Source organism: Peromyscus eremicus, chromosome 17 (genome assembly GCF_949786415.1).
Source record: "Peromyscus eremicus chromosome 17, PerEre_H2_v1, whole genome shotgun sequence".
NCBI classification, from domain to species: Eukaryota; Metazoa; Chordata; class Mammalia; order Rodentia; family Cricetidae; genus Peromyscus; species Peromyscus eremicus.
In genome coordinates, this window is record NC_081433.1 from 11,165,634 (window position 1) to 11,180,707 (window position 15,074).

The window sequence follows — 15,074 nt, forward strand, 5'->3', positions numbered from 1 at the left end:
CAGCTCTGTGGCTAATTCAGGAAAATCTGCCCCCTTGTTTACAGTGTTTAGTTGCCTGTCTCCTGGTTGCAGTCTGCCTAGTGCCAAGTACACATTTCATTCTGCATTCCATTATCTAAGATAAAATCACCTGGGACATTCACTACCTCTGCTTAGTTATGGACTGTCAAACAAAGAATCAATCAGCACACAGTAGGATCAAGACCTCTGAGACCCACAAGGCAGAATGTGTTAACTACTTTGTCTCAGAAGCCATACACAATGTGCAGGTGTGTTCTTTGAGAATCCACATACAATGTGCAGGTGTGTTCTCTGAGAAGCCAGAGGATGTGCAGGTGTGTTCTCTGAGAAGCCACATATACTTCACAATTGTTTTCTCTGAGAAACCACAAAGAAATCATCAAGGATAAAGCCCAGCCTACAGTGAAATTGCTTCGAAGGTTGGGACATTAGCTGAGCTCATGGGTCTCTGTGTTTGTCCTCAGAGGAGGCATAGGCCTCACTGGAGTCAAAAGGAGACAACATTTGCTGCTGCTGGTTAAGTAACTCTGTCGGGGAATATTATTTTAAGGTGTGTTACTTTTGTTTCTGTTACATTTGTTTAACTCTGTGAAGCTGTGTTACTTTGCTTGTCTAAAACACCTGATGGTCTAATAACAAACTGAACAGCAAGGCAGGAGAAAAGATAGGCAGGGTTGGCGGGCAGGTAGAATAGATAGGAGAAATCTAGGCAGGAAAAAAGGAGCAAGAGAACAAGGAGAGGTCTACTTCCCAGCCACACAGCTAGATATAGAATAAGATGAAAAGAAAAGATATACAGAAATAGATAAAGGTAAAAGCCCAGAGACAAAAGGTAGACAGGATAATAAGTTAAGAAAAGCTGGCTAGAAATAAGCCAAGCTAAGGCCAGGCATTTATAATTAAGACTAAGCCTCCATGAGTGATTCATTTGAGAACTGGTTGGTGGGCCACCCAAAAGGGTAAAAACAACCAACAACATTACTCTACCCTCTAATAGATCTTTAAATATGTATAAAACAATTTGGATATGATGATTATCATCCTCAAATATATTTCTATTTAATTCTTGTATTGTACTTTTGTTATAAAATTATCACAAATAAGTAATTCAAAGGTTGATGATGTGCTTCTGTATTCATACCACAGCAGGGCCTTCCAGGTAGGAGGGTTGTAAATCTGAGACCAGCCTAGGCTATCAAATAGTGTTTTCTCTCTCTCTCTCTCTCTCTCTCTCTCTCTCTCTCTCTCTCTCTCTCTCTCTCCCTATTAATAAAAAATAATTTTAAAAGCTAACTATAATTACATGTATTTCAATTTGTGGTATACCATTGAAAGATCTGTAAAAATTCTAATTTTTTCCAGACAAAGAAACACATTAACCATCGCCTTGTTGAACAATGGAAAATTCTTTAGTCATAAATATCATTAATTTAAGGAATGTTTGACCATATAGAAAAATCTTCACACTGTAGCAAATGAAGACAGCAGTATAAGCAGTTAGTGATACCTGAACATATTTGGAAAGCTCCCTGTAGTGAACATGCATGGCACAGGCCAGGCTGTAATCCTGGTGTTAACTGAATATTTCTTTGAGTTGTTAAAATACAGATTTTTATCAAGTATTTTTTTTCTGTTTGGTATTTTCCAGTATTTTTCTATGCATGTATTACTTTGCAGTAAGAAATCATAATAGTAATCCATTCCAATTAAAACATAAATCCCTGTGTGAAAATAAGAGAAAATTGCATCTGCAAAGATAATTATCATTTTCTCTTAAAATGTAAGTAACAATTTGTCCATTTAGAAGTTGTGATGAAGGGAGAATTAACATTTCATCAGGAAGGAATTCTTTTCCCTGGTACTCAGTAGCACTGTCCAGAGCAGCAGTCACCTCCTTGTCCCTGCCTCTACCATCTCCCGGGACACAGCTCATCAGGACTTCTCCACAGGCCTTCAAACAGGTGCACCCCCTTTCTCGAGGGCAGGGACTGATCTCCATGGACACCATTGCACATCTCTCTCTGCCTTTCCATCTGCTCTGTTGTCCCTCATGCACTTTCCTCCATGCTGGGTCCACACTTCCGGCTCAATTTGGGATGTGGGGAGGTGAGTGTTCCTCTTATCATAATACAGCAATCATTATACTTTGCCATCCATACTCCCAGTCAAGGGACAGACATTCATCTGTGACCACTCCCCCTGCTCTCTCTCCCCACCCTGCTATGACTCATATTCTTCAGTGCAGACCTCATGTGGAACTGAGTGAGCATCCTAGACTTCAAGTGAGCAAACACATGTCCAAACTGGCAAGGAATATCTATGCTATGAAATGTAGGTAACAGGAAGGTACGTATAGACCCAAGGAGCAACAAGGGATCCTGGGTCCAAACCTGGTGGGGCTGATGAGCCCCAAATTGCACTGTTGATGTGTGTTCTTATACGTATTAAAGTATTGGTTACATGGAAAGACAGAGAAAGAGAGAAAGGCAGCAAAGGGGGAATACAGAAAGGAAAGGGAAGTGCAGGGCAAGGCGAGGGCTTTAAGAGAACAAGGGAGAAAATGTATGAAGTTGGTAGATTTGAAAAATGCACCTAGACTTCATTCAAAATTCAACCAGTTTGTAATGATTCCAAAATAACTATTTTAGAAAGCCATAAATACTTCATAAAGCATGACTACAGTCAACACCAGGAATGGTGAGGGAGGTTTACTGGATACCTGTGGGTTGCATGCTCAGTGTGCAAATCTGGTTTAGTTCAACCTAAGACGTACAAGTGCTGTCTACTTTTTACAGATTTATTTCATTTTATGTGTGTGTGTGTGTGTGTGTGTGTGTGTGTGTGTGTGTGTGTGTGTGTTTGCCACATGAGTACAGTGCCAGTGGAAGCCAGAAAAGGGAATCAGATTCCCTGAAGCTGGAGTTACAGGATGTTGTGAACTGACCTTTGTAAGTGCTGGGAGTAGAACACAGATCCCCTGGAATGCAGGAAGGTCTCTTAATTGCTGAGCTCTCTCACCAGCACCCATCTTATTTTTCAAACTGATGTTATTGTCCAGTGATACTAAAATCATTCATGTAAAATTTTGAGATTACTTCAGAGTATATAAGTTGTGAGTTTGGGGATATATTTCTACATATCAGTGTCTAACCTGCCCACATCTGAATGATTGTTAGGGAAGTCAATGCATTGAGAACAGTGTATGCAGCCAGACATTTCATTTTCTCATTTGGAGAATTATTTATTCAGCTGGGGGATACATACATGCATGTGTTCATGTATGCATGCATATGTGCACATGTATACATAAGTATGGAGGTTGCTGTTGGGTATCTCCCTGTATCACTCTCTCATTATTTTCCGAAGTGCAGTTTTAATGCTGGGGAGGTGAAAAGGGGGTAGAAAGGCCTTAATTGATAGCATAGAAGTAGCATATCTTGTTTAAAATCAATTGCTATGTCTTCTTTGGAATAAATTATAACCCAATTATGACATATCCAAAAAATTGGGCAAAAAAAATACTAGAGAGCTGCCTTTGATTTAGACTAAATTAAGCTTATCCAGTGGGCACAGGGTAGATGTGGCCCAGTTTCATCACACAATGTCTCTGCTCCCACAGGTCAGGCCTTGTTATTTATTCTACATACATGCAAGGCAAAAAGTCAATGTATCTGCTAGGACAGCCCATGGAAAGCCACTAAGATTGGCTACACACAGAAAAGATCCCGAGGACTCTGGTAGATGCCTACCCTGTCCTCCTATCTAGTATTCTAGAATGTCTCTTGCTGTGGCATCAGCTGACCTCCCACATTGAGTTCTACTCAACTCTTTCATGGAGCATCTCTTTCTCTTCTAAGACACATCACCCTTTGCAGAGGACACCTGAAGCTCCTGTGATGGATAACACTGACTATCAGATTGTTAGGATCTATAAATACCTAGGAGTCATGAGCATGTCTGTGAAGGAGGGAGTTTCTAGATTTGGGTAACTGAGGTGAGAAGACCCACACACTAAATGTGGGTGGCACTATTCCATGAGCTGGAGTCTTGGACTGAATAAAAATGAGAACATCAGCATAGCTTCAACACTCAGCCCTTTCTGGTTTCTGATCGTGAATATAATCATAGGCTTCACACTCAGACCACCATGCCTTCCCTGCCATGAGGGTCTGAACTCAAACTGTGAGCCACACAATGCTTTAAGTTACTTTTGTTAGATATCTTGTCTCAGCAAAAAGAACAGTACAGAATTCATCACACCATGAAGATGAAGCCTTTTCACACTGAGGGTACTGTTTCTGGTACACTTTCCTATTGATGTGCATAGCTGGACCCCTCATTCTTCCTAATGTCACTGTGGGAACAAGGTCTTAGTGATTACCACAAGAGCATAACTTCAATTCTGGCCTGTCCATCCCCAGCTTATTTTATTTCAGAGCTCTAACAATCATGATCTATTATCTTCTCATTACTATGCTTTCTCATGTTTTGTTTCCGTCTTTTCCCAAAATGCACCGGGATATAAAATTCCTTAGGATAGAGAATTTCTTAGCATTGTATTTCTAAAAGCCTGGGCACACTTGGCTCACTCAGTGTTTGCTAAATAACAAATTGAGCATCCCACAAGACTGGAGCAACTTCCTCTTTTGGTAACTACACAAAAGCTTAATCAGCATTCCTGGACTAGCTAATAATAGATCCCCTTCCTGCTCCTGTGTAAAAAGTGGAAGCTAGGAAGGGAGCAGGTACCTCTCTACTCATCTTCAAACTACCAAATAACTAACCCCAAAGAAACCACACAAGTGTAGTGGCCAACAGTCACTTAATTTGTGTGTGTGTGTGTGTGTGTGTGTATTTGTGTTTTGTTCTTGAGCCCAACAGTGCAGTTTGACCCTGACAACATCAGTGTGGGAATCTTCACTTGCTCTTGTGTCTGAAAGTGACAAGTCTCATTTCACCCATGGCAGCCTACAGTTGTCATGTAGAAATTTGATCTGAACTTGATTCATTGATGTGAAGAGCTATGTCACTGCTCAGAGGGTCGCCATCACATCTGGTTAGGAAGAATAGCTCCAGTGGTGTCACTTCTCTATTGAGCTGTGGGTGTCAGAAAAAAATGTCGCCCCTTATCTTTACACTACCACATGCAAGCACCCATATGAGTATGCACACATAGACAGACAGACAGACAGACACACACACACACACACACACTCAACTGCTCCAATTATATATCTCTTGCTGGAATCTTCATCTTCAGTTTGACTGAACAATATGCAAAATAGTTTACAAAGACCAATTTAAAAGGCTACAATCGAACATACAAGATTAATGACATGACATGACACACATGGGTAACCGTGCCCCAAAAGACAGTTACACTGGGTGTTAGACTAAAATCAGTTTGCTTTAGTAATGGGACAACCATGAGCTGTGTGATGCTGTGGGATGTATGGCAAATGTGTTGCTAATTAATCAATAAAACACTGATTGGCCGTTGGCTAGGCAGGAAGTATAGGCGGGGCAAGGAGGAGAATAAAGCTGGGAAGTGGAAGGCTGAGTCAGAGAGAAACTGCCAGCTGCCACGATGAGAAACAGCTTGTGAAGATGCCGGTAAGCCACGAGCCATGTGGCAAGGTATAGATTAAAGGAAATGGATTAATTTAAGCTATAAGAACAGTTAGCAAGAAGCCTGCCACGGCCATACAGTTTGAAAGCAACATAAGTCTCTGTGTTTACTTGGTCGGGTCTGAGAGGCTGTGGGACTGGCAGGTGAAAGAGATATATCCTGACTGTGGGCCAGGCAGGAAAACTCAAGCTACAGTGTGAGGCACCTACATCAGAGTATGAGTGTATGTCAGAATAGGGAAAAAAAAAAAACCCTCCAGAGGAAGGCTGCTGCCTCTGCAGTGTGAAGGGAGATAAATGCCCAAAGCGGGGATTTCTCAGGATTATGAAATCAGAGCAATCAAGCTCTTCACATCCCCATTCCTCATGTCATTTCCAAAGCAGTTAAGCCTTTGGTTCTCTGATTGTGGAAGAAGGAGGTGAGAAGCCCAGCAAGGCTGAGGCAGCTGAGGAAGGACCCAACATGCAGACTCAGACTCCAAGGATCTTGGCAGCAGTGAAGGATTCTTGACCTTGGGCTGATAAGTTTGGAGCTGGGGGCTCATGTAGGCTTCCTAGTGCCTTCTCCCTACCAATGCTGTCAAGGCATCCAGAGTCCACAGAGCACCACTCTACACCACCTCACCTTCCCTAACCAGGATCCAGAGGGGAAGGCTATGAACTGACTCTACCCTGGGCCAGGAGACAGAAGCTGTCTCCAGCTGGCAAACCAGAGTGTGGCAGCCACGGGGGTCATCATGGCCTTGGTGCCCCTCTCCAAATGCATAGGATGTGTAAATGGATAGAAGGGTTATCATGAAGGCTAAAGATTCCACACTCTGAGACCTCAAAGACTGTGCTTCTTTTGACCAGTTCATGAGAGGGCATCTCAGGTTCCCAAATGTCTTTCTTTTGAGCACAGGGAGTCAGAGAAGCATACTAGATAGTGAACCGCTAGGGTGCTGGGTTCTGATCTAAAGCCAAGACCCATGAGCCAGATGGCACCTGACTGCCTAAGCTCCCTGTCTTCAACTTCCAACATACACCATGATTCTGTTTTGAATATTATATCTTTTTAAATATATATAATATCCCTTAAATTCTATGAGTATAATAACATAAATGCAACATCACCCATCTGTGTGGAAACCAAGGTATTGGCTAGCTCCCCAGTGCCAAGCACAAACCTGTAGGACACCAGAGGATAGATCACCAGTCAACGAGCCAAGACGACTCAGTGGGAATTGCTAGGAAGGAATTGTAAAGTTACATCTCCCACTGAAGATCACTTGTAACTCAGCATAGACTTATACACTACAAGCTAGCTGTAATACACAGAAGCCTTAGATAGCATCTCCCTGTTTACAAGGTGGGATAAGGAACTGCCAAAGGTGGGCTCTCTCTGGACCTCAGCTTATGAGTGAACATACCAGACATGACCTCACTTACTTATGAATTAAGGGTCAGAGGGACCAGCATATCCATGCTCCAGCACTTACCACACCATATCCAGTCCTGCATCTCTCAAAGGCCAGTAAAGGTGATTTGTTTGCTGCCTGTGGATGACCTCTGAAAAATGTGACAGGTAAATGCACGTGCAACTTCTCTGTAGTACAGATGTCTGGGAGGTCCTGGGGAGTTATTGGGGTGGATCTAAGTGGAAAGGTTCTTGTGTGAAGGCCATATCTATCGCCCTGTGATCATGGCCCTGCCAGAGGTACCCAGAGTGTCCTGATAGCAGGGCCATGGGAGCAACAGGCAACCAGGGTAAGTGGCTCATGTCAATTTCTTCTGGACTTGTGAGGCCCAGGGCTAGTGCAGGACTTTCTGAGCTGTGGCATTAGTGTTACCCTGTGGCTCATACCTTTTCACACTGTCTATAGTCACCTTAACCACGGTGAGAAGGGAACAGGGGTCAGACTAAAGAGATGTTTACATTGGTGGTATGGACCATACATAGAGGCATGTACCATAAACACATGAATGGAGGCATGGAACATGAATGGAATCATTAACTATGAATGAAGGCATGGCCTATGAGAGACCTTCTCTCTCAGGATCCCAAAATTGATATCTCTGTGCTCAGTTGAGCTCAGGCTGAGGTCTCATTTCCATTCTGAACCTCCCTCTTTCTTTGTTAAATCAGCTTCCTTCCCATTCAAGATGCTTCAAGCTTCATGGTCTCTTGCCCATCTAGCTCAGGATATGAGCACATGACCCATCTGTACTGGTCACATGAATGGGTTGTCTGCATGGCTGGGAAAAGGCATCCTCCTTGCCATGGTCTGGTTCTGCTTCCTGTTTGGAAACCTGGTCTAGTGGATGAGAACTCCAAAGCCCTCAGTCTAGAGCTGTCGATAAAGGATGTCTCACGATACTGGCTGCCTACTTGATGCTGTGAACCATTATAATAGCCCAGGACTTCTTAACATGAAGAATAGAAAGTCTCCATTCCTTCCCACTTTAGGTGCATTATTCTGCCACTGGGCTGTGCAAGCATGACTAGAGGAGATGCAGGGCAAGTACCACTCATGCATAGCCTAGAACTCTCAGCAAACCTCAGCCTTTCACATGTATCCATAAGTAGGCACAGGCTAGTTAGTGCAGGGTGTGTGGAGGCATACCACAAGCCTCATACTGACCACCATAGGTGTGGTGGTATTTTACTTGTACTGAAATGTGATTTTAATTGTACGTTAATAAATAAAGTTGCCTGGGGGTCAGAGCTATTAGAGCCATAGCAAGTGTGTGGCGGTGGTGGCGCATGCCTTTAAGGACCTGGAGGGCGGTACATACAGGCAGTGACGAGGCAGTCACGTGTTTGGGTTTACAACCAATGAGAAGGCAGAACAGCTAGACTATATAAAGACATACACACAGGAAGTAGGCCTCTTTCGGAGAGCTCTCTTGGCTGAAGAGGATCGCTGAAGCAGGAAGGGTGAGGCTCTTAGCTCTGACCTCTTGGCTTTCTTCTCTGAATCGGCTCTGTGTTTCTTATTTAATAAGACAGTTGGTTACATCTACACATAGGCTCATGTTGAATGTGTAGCCTCATACTGGGGAGATGTTTTGGGACATTGTAGAATGGTTAGGAAGTGGGCTTGATCTGAGGAAGCAGGTCACTTGCAGGGATGGAGGTGGTCCTTGATGGCATCTTATCCCTGATGACTTCCTATTTCTCTTGTGCTGCATCCTGTTCTGCTTACAATGGTGGTATAGACCATACATAAGCCTGTGAGCATGTGGCCCCATCTGTACTGGTAACATGAACAGGTTGTTCATGCTTGCAAAGCCCAGTGTCATATTGGAAATTAATCTGAAAAATGCAATTTGTAAGGAAATGTGAGGTGATAGGTAACAACCCACTGAGGATGTCCTGAGAGCAGTGAGTCGAAAACAGCAGAGAGAGAGTGAAAGCATTACAGAGTACCAATCACTGAGGGCATATGTTCACTTCACAACACCTCTTAGAGATGTGTATTGGCATAAATCACAACTGTGATCTGCTTTAAAACATTTGATTAAAAAAACAAATGAGAAGACAAATGGAACAAGTTGGGTAATTCTTTAAAAGATTTAAGTTATTTTTTATTGTTTGTGTTTTTATGTGTGACTGAATGTGTGTTTGTATACAATAAATTTCCCTGGAGCTGGAGTTACAGGGACTTGTGAGCTGCCAGTTGTGGGTGCTGGGAACCAAGCTCAGGACCTTCAGAAGAGCAGTAGGTACTCTTCATACTGAGATTTCTCTCTAGTCCCAAGATGAAAAGTTTGTAATGATTAAATCTGTATGGCATCACCATGTACAAAGGGTTATGGACTTTCACAATATACCATCTTAATTATACGATATTAAAAAATAAATATTATTGATAGAGCTATAGAATATAGCATGGGAGTACCTCAGACAAAAATATAAAAGAAACTAGAACCAAAGTGATTCAGTAAAAATGTCACTGGATAAATATCCCAGAGAATGGATGCCATGCATTGAGATTTCTACACTCCCTTGTTTATCTTAGCTATGTTCACAATGACAAGGAATGGAAGCCACAAACCTTGTAACAAGTATTATTTCTGGTGGACTATTAGTCAATGCTAAACAAGGAAATCTTTTACAACACAGGGTTGAAGCTAGATAGCATTACTCAAGGCGAGATAAGCCAGGTGCAGAGACAACAGCCATTAAAAGTATGTCTGAAAGAGTTAACTCACAGAAGCAAAAGAAGAAGCCTGACTGCAGGGGCTGTGAGAAGGACAGCGACAGATAAAATGGCAGAAAACATCAGTTCAACCAAGGAAGGGTCCGAGATGCCAGCTGTCCAACATGCTGACTATACTTAAAAACAGAGAGCTGTATGCTAGAAAACTGCAGACTGCTCCCACCATCAAGCAAGTCTTGGGAATGGGTAATGTGTATGTTAGCTTGAAATAGCCACTCCGATGTATACTCCCACTAAAATACACACAAATATCTAATATACACAAACATCACACTAATACATATAATTTCTTTTCGATTTTTAAAACTTCAGAGCTGTAAAAACGTAAGTGAACAAAGGGGAAAAAGGAAAAGGTGGTAGTGTGTGCAGAGGCTGTGCTCCAGGGAGGACTCAGGATCAGGAGTTCACAGATAGAAGACCATATGAGGCGGCACTGACCAGACAGACAGAGACTGGAGCCCAGTTTAAGATTTTGAACTTCCCCCGGAATGACACTCACTTAGGAAGAGGAATTGGGACGCTCTACCATGGCTTTGATTGAGTTTATGAAAACACTTTAAAATAGCCATTTTTCTTCTTTTTCTTTCCCTCTTGATTTTATTGGCAGGCTAGTGCTATAATTTGTTGTTGTTTCATTGCTGTGTAAAGTGTTGACTCTTTGAAAGGCATATCACTTAAACCTGCATCGGGTAAATAAACAAACACATCTTCGTCAATGAAAAGGCAGTAATTAGAGTCTAAAAAGCAGAAGTGTTTGCCTTGGGCTAAAAAAAAAAAAAATGCACAGATATTCCTGCAGGATTTAAAACCTGTCTCCGGCTTTTGTAAAGACTATGTATGCAGTGATGGTGGGATGCAGTGACATTACCTTTCCAGCTACTGGGCATGCTGGGGTGGGGGGACCACTTAATATCAGCCATTTGAGAACAGCTTGGGCAGCACAGTGAGACCTCCACTCCCCAACTTAAAAATACAAAGCAAAACAAGCAAAAATCACTAACTCTGTAACTGTGATTTCTGTGAAAATAGACGCTCTGGCCCCTAGTGATTGGCTGACAAAGATTAAATGTTATTCTAGGGAAGGTCTGCAAGCTCCTTGGGATCCTTATTCAATTAAAGGATGGCAAGAAGCTTATGTCTCCAGGTAACTGCAGCAGCTGGAGTCACTCCTGGCCAAGGTCTGGTGCTGGTATCAGACACATACCTACTTCCCCTTCACACAGACACCAATTGCAGTATCAGCCCAGCTTCACATTCCTGTCAAATAGCAGATAATTTCTCGGATAGGAGGAGTTCTTTCAGCTCATGATGTCCAAGGTGCAGTCCATTACAGTGATAGGATGGGGCAGAGCCAGGTCCCTAACTCACTGAAGAACAGGATGCAGCCCAAGAGAAACAGGAAGTCATCAGGGACAAAATGCCATCAAGGACATGACTCCCTTCAAGTGACCTACTTCCTCAGGTCAAGCCCTACTTCCTAACCATTCTTCAATGTCCCCAAACCTCTCCCCAATATGAGGCTACATATTCAACATGAGTCTATGGGCACCTTAATACTCCAACCATATAATACCTTGGGCCACATGAGGCTCTGCTCTCAGTTGGCTGTCCCCCATGCCACTAGAGATTCTGCCTCAGGTAACATGTCCATCACTTGTTTCCTCACAAGGCTGCCATCCAGGGCCCCTGCTGTTCACACAGCTCTCTACATTGAAATTGTTCACCACTGGAGCAACCTGTATATCAGGACAATGGCACAGACACTATGTATTTCAATGCACAACCATTTCGTCTCCACAGTGCATTTGGGGTCCCGCTAAATAACTAAATGCTTTAGGTATACATCAGAGCAAAGAGTGTGGTGTTTTTTTACAACTTGTACATTCTCTCTGATTTTGGCAATTGTGCATATTAAACAGGGTCCCAGTGGCTTGACATTCTGTTTGCCAGCCCCTAAGAAAGTGAGCTCTCACATAAATATGCTTTAAAAACACAAAAAAGAAGGCCCAAAACTGCAGGATGCCCTTTTTTCCAGGGAGGCTGAAAGGGAGCTCCCTGGTGGGCCACAGAGGGGTTTAAAAAGAAAAATGGTATTTGGGCTCAAAATGTAAATTTGCCCTTTTCTGCTCACGCCAGCTCAGCTGGCCTCTCTTGGATGTTAACACAATCGATCTCCCTCGCAGTTGGCACTTGCGCATTTTCCATGCCTACAGTTCCCTTCCTGGACTTTTTCTGCCGTTATTCTCTGCACCCCCCTCATTTCCCTGACTGGATTTCTGTCACCTCTGCTGTGGGAACTCTGAACATCAAGCCTGTCTGTCTCCTTCCCTGATGCTTCCCCATCTCCGGATGTTACCTCTGAGTACCACGAAGAACACTGTCACTCAGAAACCAAAGAGGAGACACACTTTTCCACTCCAAAACACACCAGCTCCTGGACACCAACAAAAACAGTTTTCCAACAGTCATTTCTCCACCTCTCTCTCTCTTCTTTTAGGAAGCATGGTATGTTACAATAATAAACACTAATAGCACTTGAGCTCTAGGACCCCAACCCTAACCTTGTCCTTCCAGTGTGCACACTCTGACACACCCAGAGACTTTCTGTTGCTTCACAAACAGATGCATGTCAATTTCCCTGAAGTTTATTAGACTTTCAAATTAGTAAGTAAGGAAATACAATCAAATTAAAAGTGAAATGTTGAGAGCCAGGCTTGGTGATACACATCTATCATGCCAACATTTGAGAGGCTGAGACAGGAGGATGGATACAAGTGGCATAAGTTTGGGGTATGAGATGCTGTCTCAAAAGGGGGAAAAAAGAAATGAAAAATGAGGTGTTTATTCCAACAGGTAATTAAATTATTCTTTCCCACTTTCTTTTTCTCTTTCCATTCTTTTGTTCTTTCTTTGGGTTTTTACTTTCTTCCTCTTTCCTTTCTCTTCTTTTATTCCCTCCACCATTCTTCATTATCATTATTTTCTTTCAGACCAGCATTTCTCAACCTCTGGGTCATGACCCCTTTTGGATAGGAAGTCTGTTTCACAGTGGTCGTCTAAGACCATTGGAAAACACAGTTATTTACATTAGGACCCATAACAGTAGCAAAATTACAGTTATGAAGTAGCAATGAAAATAATTTATAAGGAACTGTACTAAAGGGTCACAGCATCAGGAAGGTTGACAAGGACTGTTTTAGACAGTCTTGCCGTGCAGGCCGGCCTGATGGGAAACTCCTGCCAATCCTCCTGTTTTGGCCTCCCCAATGTTGAAATCCTGACTCAAAACCTTTATAATCTTAGTTTAACATGAAGATTAACTAAACCATCCTGTACTGAGTGAGATGGACTTTATTTTTGCAGCACTGGGGATTGAACCGAGAGCCTACATGTAGTAGGTACCCAATTTCTTACCAAGGAACTCGTCTAGCACTTGCTGTTCCAAAGCAGGTAGCCCACTGTGGCTCAAGCTGCCCCTAAACTTGGCATCCTCCTGCCTCTGCTTCCTAAGTGCTGAGGTTAGAAGTATATTCTGGCACACCTGGTGATAAACGTGTATTCCATGAGCTAGGGCCACTGCTGTTCAACACAGTGAAAAGCCCCTGGGCAGGGTGCTACACTTCTTCTTAAGTGGCTTCCATAGAAATAAGGCCCCATTCATTCATTCTGTGAACATAGCGTTCTATTAGTTCTGTTGCTTAAGAGAGCCTTGGATAACACAGGTGCAGGAAAGAACAGTGATTAGATCATTAATGGTAAATGTGTCAGTTAGGGTCTGAATTTAGATGAATATGCAGTTGGCATGTAGAGGTTCTGATATGGCAATATCATCACCGAAGAATTTAGCCCTGAGCGTGAAGGGGCAGCCCAGACTGTTTCTGTGATAACATAGATTCTCTTTTTATCTGAGGGAGGGGATATAAGAGGGCTGGAGGGAGGAAAGGGAAGGGGGAGGTAATGTAAATATATGCTAATTTAAAAAAATTTAATAGAAAAATATTCTCAAACCCCAGTGGTCATCATTTTTATAGTTCTGTATAAGAAAATATTTCCATGAAAGCTAATAGCAGATAGAACACTTTTTATTTGTTTAAACTAAATGATAGTTCATTTGAAATATCAAATTGGAGTATGTTTGTCTTATAAATAATTGAATGTAAGTGCATAAAATATTTCATAGATATACTTCAGTAATTACTGAACTTTATATAAAATTTTTTAGTAAGATTGACTATTATTTTATGACACTTTATTTTTATCTGTGTGGGGTGGAGGTTCTGGGGGAGGGGTGGGTGGACACACATATGCACAGCACACATGTAGCAGTCAGAGGACAATGTTGGTGTCCTAAGCCCCCACTGCCTTGAAAACAGGGTTTCTTGTGTTCTACCGCATATGTCAACAGACTGGCTAGCAATCTTCTCGGCATTTCCCCTTCTCCACCTCCTATCTCCCAGGAGGATGACAAACACTCTGGTGTGCCTGCCTTTACCTAGAGCCTATGCATCCCAACTGGGGTCTCCATGATTGTAGGACAAGGGCTTTCCCCACCGAGTCGCTTCCGCAGCCCTCGGTCACTCTTAACTTCAGCAATGTTTGAGAAACATTGTTGAATTTAGTTCAACTTTTTTCTGTTACATTTAAAACTTCCCAACACCCTTCTTTGAATGGCTGTGTTATTTCATACACATCTGAGCATCTCCCTACTAGGGGGTCTTGGTTAGAGTACTTCTTACTTTGTTCTCTGATCTCATCCTCAAAGCCTTAAGCTGTCACTCAACCCATTCAGAAATAAGCCCCTTTACCTGTGAGGCCTGCTGGGCTATCAACAGTATGTGGATACTAATAGGGCTTTTAGTCTTTAGAGAGTTGCTATTTAATGCAACATGTTGTCACTGTGTCTACTTAAAATTAGTCCTAATGTCGTAAATGCTAACCTCATTATTTCAGAATAGTTTACATAAATAGAACATAAATCCTTAAAATGAAATAGAACATGGTTCAGAGCCCTAGAATTAGCCTTAAAAACAAAATTGTATGCTTTGGCTCAGCAGGGAGGAGAAGGGGAGTGAAATTATGCACATTTAGTCCTAAATCTGTTCAGAGATTGATAATAAAGACTTATTAATAAATTATGTGGTCACTGACACAAGCAAACAGCAAAAACACACTGAAAAGAAAAACAACCAGAGTTGTCTTCGGGGGTCTCAATTCACTCCCCAG

At 42.5% G+C, this 15,074-nt stretch overlaps 1 protein-coding gene across 1 annotated transcript in view; it reads right to left on the reverse strand.

The window, feature by feature from the left end:
* The window catches only part of Csmd1 (CUB and Sushi multiple domains 1), a 1,274,530-nt gene that overhangs the window by 502,331 nt on the left and 757,125 nt on the right, over window positions 1–15,074 (reverse strand).